We start from the raw sequence: 9,712 nt of genomic DNA, 5'->3' as shown, positions 1-9,712 counted from the left end.
GAATAGAATCAATGTGCTACTTGAACTTAGAGATAGGAAAACAAGGAACAAATCCAATTGTTCTCTCTGCTAACCTGGTAATGTTACAAAGCACTGTTTACAACTTGGCTGTCGGCCCTCCTAGAGCTAAAATTATTCGTATACCAAATCTTATAGAGTAAATTGAGATGGTCAGGAGATGTGTAACAGAAATGCTTCTAATAATAATTATGTGCTTGTTCCTTCTAAGAGTACACACTTTCGTCAGTAATTCTAATTATATGGTAGTGTTGGGAGAGTTCTGTTAATTGCAGCAGAAGGCTTATTGTACTCCTGCCACTCACTAGGTTCTCGTTGAAAAAGTGGCTACCAGAGTAAGAAATAGCTGATACTATGAGCTTGCATTTGCAGAAATGGGGTCTCCCAACCTTTCATTGGTTTTAATCATTTAAGCACACTGTATCCCAAGTACACAAAACATGTTCATGTTGAGTTCCCATCAGAAGCTCTTGCTGAAGGCTATTTCTGTGTCCATGGCTTCATGATGGCAGGGATCATATGTGATTATACACAGTTCTATGCTATCTAGGGTTCAAGAGGAAATATTCTGCTTAGTTTTTATTGGATTATCTCTGAGGTGTTCTACTGGAAAGTTGTCTATACTTCAGTGGAAGGTCTCATATCCATATGTATTGTGGGCAGTATAAACTAGACTCAGTTAAAAATAGACAGAGTTCATGAAGTTGGAAGTTCAATATGTTAGGAGGGTCTGGGAGGATTTAGGGTGATGGATATGTCTAAGATGCACTGTATACATATATATATTTTTAAATCAATACATATATTTGTTTAAGGACTGAAATAACTATCTTTAAAGGAGACTTTATAAGATGTATTTTCCCCCTGGCAATGGGTAAAGGGACACTTTGTTGTTGGTGGTATTCTTATATCAGTCAGGGGCAGAACAAAGAGCAGTCCTGTGTATATCCTAGCTTGATCCCTGGCTTGGTGGCCAAAAGTATTTTATGCCTAGGACTCATAAAAATCAAACCAAATCAAATCCAGACAGTGCAACATGAAAGAAGGAAGACAGAGACCTGTGGACAGCCATGCTACCCACAGAACTGCTCTTCAGTACATGGCACAGGCAGAACTTAGATACCTGCTTCCAACAGGCCACTCAGTGACTATGTAGTATAACATCCAGGGGCCTACCAACCATGTGGCCAGCCCCACAACCTGTGGTCATGTTGAGTTCCCATCAGAAGCTCCTGCTGAGGGCTATTTCTGTGTCCATGGCTTCATGATGGCAGGGGATCATATTACCACTAGAGAATATGGAGAAGTTCCTGGTCAAGACAGCTGCCAGTGACCATGTTAATAACTGCCCCTCCCCAAATTGGATGTGGTGCTATGGAGAGCTAGCTTCATCTTTCACAGCTGGAAGCACTTGGAAAAGTAGGTCCTGTAACTCACCAGAGCAGCACAATGGAGCTGATCTTAATGGCTGGAGTGTATGAGAGCTGGCATCGAGAACATGAGTATGGGAGAGCTGAGTGTGTCTGGCATGAGGCAGCAAGAACACAGAAGTGACGCTGGCTCTGGGGTCATGAGAGCAGGTGATCTAGGTCTTTCCATCAAAAGCTGCAGCACACAGGGCAGTGGACCTTGTACTTCACCTGGCTAGCGCAGTAGTACAGGCCCTGGTCAAAGGGGCACAGGGACACAGGAGAGTTAGCCCTGAGGAGAACAAAGAAGAGCTGGACCCACCACTCATCTGTAATGCAGGGGTGATGCCCTCTACTCTCCATAATTACCCTGTGTGCTTGTTAGGAGAGCTGGCCCTGTCCCTCACCAGCTGTAACAGTTGGGAAAGTGGAACTGCCAAGCATCTCACAGGGTATAGCACTTGTGAGAGTGAGCCCCCACACCTTGAATGGGCAACACAGTCTGATGACAGCATTTGATGACCTAGCTAGAGCAGTGCTGGAGAGCTTTATCTGATGGTATGGATAAGGGAGAACTTGTAGATTGACCAGCTATGCTACCACCCAGGCGCAGATCCAGTGCTCTGAAGTGGCCCACCCCCCAAAAAATCTTTATCATCTGAGAATAGTTGGGATGCATGAAAGGCTCAGTCCTGCTGATCCAAAGCTACAGGACCTTCATGACATAGGGAAACAACAGGGTAACTGGGAGGAGTCCTGAGGATACAGTATTGATGGTGTCACAGAAGCCAGAGATCCTGAGCCAGACCACTGAGTCTTAGAATGAACATTTACAAATGGAATTGTGAAGACAGAGGGTTATATTCTGGAACACAGTATGACACACTACAGCTTCCATGATGAGATGTTTTCTATGGTTTGTTTGGTTCACTTCTTTTGTTTTCTGGGTTTTTTGTTTTGTTGTTTTTGTTTGTTTGTGTGATTTTTACTTGGCAGAGAGTTTGCAAGGAGGAAAGGTAGATATGAGCAGACAGGAAGATGAGCCTGACTGGGATGCATGATGTGAAATTCACGAAGGATCAATAAAAAGTTAAAAGATTTTCTTAAACACACACACACACACACACACACACACACACACACACACACACACACACATTGTTCAACAACCCAGTTGCTCCATAGAACCAGTTCAGATCTGCTTGTTCTTTACATCTTCTTATAGAACCCTTACAGATATTCTTGCATACATAGTTAAGATAACATATTAAAAGCAACTTATTTGTAGTTTATTGTTGTGTCAAATGAAAAGTATGTTTTCTTTTCCCTTCATCAATAGGAACTTTATCAGACAGGAAGAATGGCAATGTTTTCATGATGCTTACACAAATAGCTTTATTATTACATGTAGGAAATTTTGTATTCGTATAACAGTCCTCACAATTTATGCTCCCACAGTTATTTTAATTTGAGAATAAAGATAAAGTTGCATAAACAATTAAAGCCATCTAATACACTTTTACTAAAATTTAGGAAGCAGAAAACTCAGAGGGCAAAAGGCAGAATTCCAGTTATTGCATGTAATTAACCCAAGATTAAGAGGATTATTTTTCTTTGCACAGTGAAAGCTTACTGATGCTTTAATTAATTTGGAGGCACTGAGCTTAGAGAAAATTATAGGCTTTCAGCAAACCTAACTCTTTGAGACAATTTCATTAGTATAGATTTTTAGACATTTAGTCAGATATATAACAATGAAATTGTAGGGTCTGTGGTGTGAATCTCTGTAGTTGAGAATTTCCATCTTATGTATGAGGTCCTACGTTCAAACCTCCATACCACTAAAATAAATAAAATGAAAATAGTAAGATTATAATATGCAGGTAATTCATTATCACTTTACTATGAATTACCAAAGGACATGGAGACCGTGTCTTACATATTTATCTCATTTAAACAGTTAACAAATAATCTAATTATTTACCCTTTACTTTATGAGGTACCTTTAATAATTCATTTTTTCAGGAGAATGAACTGAATGTTACAGAAGGAATATAACAAATTGTATCAATGAGGTATAATTTAGACCTTGCAGATTGGACTTACCAATCTTATTTAACAAATAAAAAAAAGACCAATTTAAAAAGTAAGAGTTGTAGAAGATGATTGAGCAGAGAAATATATAAGCACTTACAAAAATGCCAAGAATATGCAAATCAAGTTTAGAGGTTGTGGAGAAACTGATGAAGTTTGTAATTTGTCAGATACATTGAGATCAAGAAAGAGATAGTTGCCACCAAGAAAGGTGTGTAGTCTGACAATTGTCACTCTCCAATATCTGCAAGTGAAAGACTGACTTTCCCATTTAAAAGAGAACTTATCCTCTGGTAGCTGTGTTCCTCAGAAAAGCATTCTTAATGATGAGATATAACTATATCTCAGGAAACTCTTATTGGTCCTGATGTTGAGTGTCATTGTATTGAAACTGGTTAGCACCATGTTTTCCTTATTCAGAGTGAGGTAAATCCCTACTGCATTTAACATACCCAAAGGCCAGTATATATACAAGTTTTCTTGCAAATGTTTTGAATAATTAGGATATTAATGTAAAATTTAATATGAGAATTTGAGTTTTGAGTGCATAATCATTATCTATGATGTCATTAACCACTCCCACTACAATGTACACATGGGTTACCTGAAAAGTTTGCTGAAAATACAGACTTATCAGTCTCAATTTATTGGTTCAGAAAACAATGGTATTATTCAGGAAAGGGCATGTTCAGAGATTAGAAGATCAAGTATTGAGATATCAATCAATCAATATAACCAATAGTTTCAATCAATCAATATAACTATAATATTTAAAGGAGCCATCTTAGATTTCATTCTCTAAAATTGAAACCAACATCCCCTACTTCCTGCAAAGAATCAAGTATCCCTGCATGGACACCATGTTGTCTTCCTGTTGCTGCTTATTTCTTTGATCCTGTATTCCCTACTCCAAATGAAACATAATCCTGAACATTGGTCTCACTGTAGGTTTTGAATTTCTTTCTTCCACTCATTGTGATTCATTTGATTGTGACTTAGTTTCAGCACTCCATTGAAGCTCTTGCTACTCAATGGTTGCTGACCACTTTTCAAGCCCATGAAACCTTGTCACACCACTTCATGCAACCTCTGTCAAGACATTTGATATATTCAACTCTTTCTTCCTTCCAAAACTGTATTTCCCTGCTTATTTTCATGGAGTTATTTTCTGTTTCCTTAGATTTCCTCACTTTAGGTTATTTCTTTCTTGTCTCATTTCCTGGTCCATTTTGTTTTATCTACAAATGCTACTGTATTTTAGCGTTCTGTAATTTATCTTGTGACATTTACCTAACTAAACTTCAAGGAAAAGGAAAACCCATTTTATAATGTGTAGCTGAGAATCAGTTGGCTTTTTTAGTATGTATTATATTGGATACTATGGATCTATCAAAGCTCTGAGTTCTTTGATCAGTGTTTCCCACTTATTGTAAGTGGATGCCTGCCCTTGTGAGGGGTGATGGGGGGAGGGTGTTCCTCTTTGTCTGCGTTCTGCCATCTGAGAGCACACTAGAAAGTGTTCTCAGCCCCCAAATCAGGAGAAGTCAGGTCTCTATTATTGATTATCCATTCTCAGAAATTATGTGTGACACCACAAATTAGGCAGGACTACCTTTTGCAGAGCTATATAGCTATGCATATTTATATTTAACAAATTACCAATACTGGTGCAGAGGAAATGTCTTAGTATGTAAAGTAATCACTTTTCAAGCACGGAGCCCTGAGTTTGAATCTCAGAGCCTAAGTAAAGAGAGCACAGCATGATACTTTGTGCTTGTATTTTTAGTGCTGGGAAATGGAAACAGGCAGATATCCAGGGTTCACTTAACAAGCCAATGTACAGACTTGAGAAGCACCAGTGGAAGACTATCAAAAACCACAATATATAGGTTAATCAAATAGGGTGCTTTTTCCCTGGAGAAGACTACTTTCATTTTCAGCATTCCTTACTTGTAAATAGTTTTTTTGTGTAGGGTTGAGGCTTCATAAACTGTCCTCTATCCACATTAGATGTGTATTAATGTTGCCTTTGTTCAGATCATGTTTGGGCACTTACGTTGATTTGAGTTTCTGGGTGCAGCTTATAAAATTGCTAGAAAACACAGTCTCAAAGAAAACTCGCTGATCCTCTGTCTCATAATCTTTCCCTGCCTGTTCTCGTCAATGATACCTGAACCATAATTGCTGGAATGTTTTTGCAAATGTTTCTCTTGGGACTTCCTAAAAACAGTGCATAAAAGTAACATTAAATAACTGAGCAGGTCATATTTCTACAAATAGGATTATATCTACACATACACAGTATAAACACTTCATATATGTACACATACACACATATTTGTGTCTGTCTGTCTGTCTGTCTGTTTGTCTCTCTGTATGTGCAACAACAATTAATAAAAAAAGAGGCTATACATTTAAAAAAGGAGCAGAAGTAGTTTATGAGAGAGTTTGGTATAAAGAAATGGGGTAGAACATAATATAATCTATAAATTAAAGAAATAATGTAAGGAGATGAGTTGTTCCCCAGCCTCCCTGTGTGTATGTACATGTGCATGCCCTTAATGTACATGGTCACATGTAAAAAAATGAATCAATGGGCAAACATGGATCTTCTTTATCTTTTAAACACTATGAAATAATTCCTTGATAAATTACTGTCTTTTTGAATATTCTATAGCTCATAGGTGAATGGGATTCTCCAAATGAGGAAGCTTTTGTGATCAGCAAGTGTTATACTTCATTCAGTACATTTGCTTTTACATTTCCTCAGTATTAGTCCATGAAACACAAATACAGAGTGGTATAGCCTCATTGAATTTTATGTTCAATTGAACTATGATGAACACTATACTAATTGAGCAAAGTTTGCAAAATATTTATATATCCAATGACTACAAAATGTCACCATAACTAATGAGTATAAAGTATCTTTTTCATGACTACTTCTACTGAGGAAAATAAAGATTTGAACTCTCTAGTTCTAGATAAAAAAAAAAATTGGCATTGATGAGTCCTTTCTATGAAGACATTAACGGAGAGTAGAAATAGTTGGAAATTCAATGTTGATTGAAGATTACAGTTAAATACTGTGTACCTGAACATGAATATTTCTCCTCCATGTCATACTTTTGGTGAAAATGGCACAGGATAACTCATATAACAGACGATGGGACACATGACACTGCTATTGCTCACAATAACAGTCCATTTATGTGACAGAATCAAAACTCAGAGACAAATTGCCAAATTTCAATGCCCCTGTTTTCCAGTTTCTGATACTGTTTCCCACTTATTGCAAAGAATGAGTGGTCAGCGAGATCCAAACATTTCTTTAATATGTCCAATAGATGTAATATCTTAGGGACAGACATCCACCCTCAACTTCTTGAGTTACAAAAAGTAACTTCAGTGTGATCTCTGTTCAATTCTGACTTAGACCAGTGTTCCCTGATAATGGACCTTTGAAGACAAGTCAATTGTCTATGGCTTGCCAAGTGCTTAAATAAATTAACTTGCTGGGTGAAGGAGGAAATGAAGTAGAAAATGGTAATGCTTAACCCTTGAACAGTATATGTCACAGTGTCCAGACCAATGTCTAAAACATTTAGGTTTACAAATTGAGAAAAATAGTGTCACTTTTTGTTCTTTCCAAAGGAAAATAAAGGAGACAAATATTATTTTGTGACTGAATGAAAGGAAAAACATTAAAAAAAAAAAGAAAAAAATTTAAGCATACCATAATGTAACTTTGTAGAGAAGAGAGATTTCAAATTTAAAAAGGCAGGTATAGAAAACCCAGCTGTGACTTCAAGAAATTTATTGAGACCAGAAATTTGATATTTCATCTTTTCTAATTAGCTTACTTATTCTTTAAAGTAGATTTGTTCTCATAAATTTGGCAGCAACAAAAACCTATTGATGGGGTTTTATTAGCTAAATGCTTTTGATGGCTTAATTTAAGAGTCTTCTTTTTTATATAGACTAAAGTGAATGAGTTGTTCAAACAAACATCAAATGGAAAATCTATATCCTTTTCAGAAAGCTTTTTCCTGACTTCTCTGTGCCTCTCTAGTCTACACATTCAATCAAGTCTACTTCTAACATCCATGCTTGCTAAAAGCACTCTGGGCAAGAGCAACTTGTAAACTGAATGAAATTACTCGTTACCTTCAAGTATAACTATAAAGAGTATTGGAAGAATGTTCTAAATAAAGAGTGGAAAGTCAAAATATACACAGCTAAGAGCTCATCTTAACCTTACCTACAAAACCTTTACTTCTTTGGAGAATGGGGCTAGAAGGGGACTTTATGCTTCTTTTGCATGCATAAAAGCTATACACATCCCACTTGACTTTATAAGTCCAAGGCAATCCTGGATAATTCAGCCTGAAGTATTTTGTACAAAAATGCACATTATCTTAAGGTAAGTAAACAAACTCAAAGGCCAAAAAGCTAAATGACTAAAATAGAATTCAATACTCATGGAAACAGCTTGTATTATATACATTCAGTTTACTAACCTATTTATTTTTATAGAGATTGCATGCCAAGACCAATTCTGTGTAATTTTTTGGATGGACTGGAAAGACCAGCATTTGAATTAAGAACTTACAAACATATTGTTGTGATCAAATTCTTTGGAAGAAGATAAGAAAAGCCCTCCTTTGATCTACCATTTCCTAAGCTATTATTTAGGAAGCTATTACTTAAAGGTAACTGGATTGTGCTATACACTAAATAAATCTGTGTCATGGGTAATTGCTACCATTATTTTCTGGATTACTTTGAATTTAATTGTTGTAGTATATAAATTTTTTCTGAATGTTACAGTATGCTAATATGGCATATCTATGTGAGGTATGATCCTATGTGTCTACAAGGTGGTGATGGTACATGAATTTAATCCCAGCACTCCAGAGGCAGAGGCAAGCAGATCTCTGAGTTTGAGGCCAGCCTATTGGTCTATAAAGGAAGTTCTAGAACACCAAGGCTACATAGAGAAATTCTTTTTTTTTTTTCCATCTTCACATGCTTTATTAATTTATTTTTTTAATTAGGCATTTTCTTCATTTACATTTCAAATGCTATCCCAAAAGTCCCCCATACCACCCCCCCACTCCCCTACCCACCCATTCCCACTTCTTGGCCCTGGCGTTCCCCGTACTGAGGCATATAAAGTTTGCACAACCAATGGGCCTCTCTTCCCAGTGATGGCCAACTAGGCCATCTTCTGATATATATGCAGCTAGAGACATGAGCTCTGGGGGTACTGGTTAGTTCATAATGTTGTTTCACCTATAGGGTTGCAGACCCCTTTAGCTCCTTGGGTACTTTCTCTAGCTATTCTATTGGGGGCCTTGTGTTCTATCCTATAGATGGCTGTGAGCATCCACTAATGTGTTTGCCAGGCACCAGCATAGCCTCACAAGAGACAGCTATATCAGGGTCATTTCAGCAAAATCTTGCTGGCGTTTGCAATAGTGTCTGCATTTGGAGGCTGATTATGGGAGAAACCCTATCTTGAAAAAACAAACAAACAAAACACAAACAAAAACAAAAATAAAAAAATATCCAATTAGTAAACTGATTATTCCTGAATATAAAACTGTTGTATTTATTAGATTTTTTTTCATAAAAGTTTTACTCATTAAACAAATATGTATACAAACAAAATATGTTTACTGGCAGATTTCTGAGTTCACGGCCAACCTGGTCTACAGAGTGAGTTCCGGGACAGCCAGGGCTACACAGAAAAACCCTGTCTCAAAAAACCAACAAAACAAAACAAAACACAAAACAAAACAAAACAAAACAAAAAAATATTTACTGCAAATTCCCTTGGATAGTCAGACAGAACTTTGAATAAAACATAAACTATCTTTTTTCATAAAGAAACAATTTACATAAAACAATTATGCTAATTTACATATTATGTTTGTATGTTTCATTTATATTTGAGACTGAGCCTCTTTCTATAGACATGGAACTGAACATCAAACTCTAGCCTCGATATTTACTCTCATTAATATGCACAACTTTCCCTATATACCTTTATCATTTGCAGTTAGAAGCATAAAGAAAATAAATGCATCCTTGCTTGCCTACTTTTAACAGATAGCATTCTTTATGCTTGCACATTTCAGGGCCCATCCCATGAAATGTTGGGGTCTACAGTGGACTGGGTCCATTAA

General features: G+C 36.8%; 1 non-coding gene across 1 annotated transcript; it reads left to right on the top strand.

Annotated features, from left to right (window-relative positions):
- Positions 1-877: 877 nt before the first annotated feature.
- On the top strand, positions 878-1,021 carry Gm24288. The gene has a single exon (XR_003947692.1). It is a non-coding gene; the product is annotated as a small nucleolar RNA SNORA48 (small nucleolar RNA).
- The last annotated feature ends 8,691 nt before the right edge of the window (positions 1,022-9,712 follow it).

The sequence above is a fragment of the Mus musculus genome, chromosome 8 (genome assembly GCF_000001635.26).
Source record: "Mus musculus strain C57BL/6J chromosome 8, GRCm38.p6 C57BL/6J".
Lineage (NCBI taxonomy): Eukaryota > Metazoa > Chordata > Mammalia > Rodentia > Muridae > Mus > Mus musculus.
Note: the sequence above shows the minus strand (reverse complement) of the source record. Positions and strands in the feature narration are given on the sequence as shown.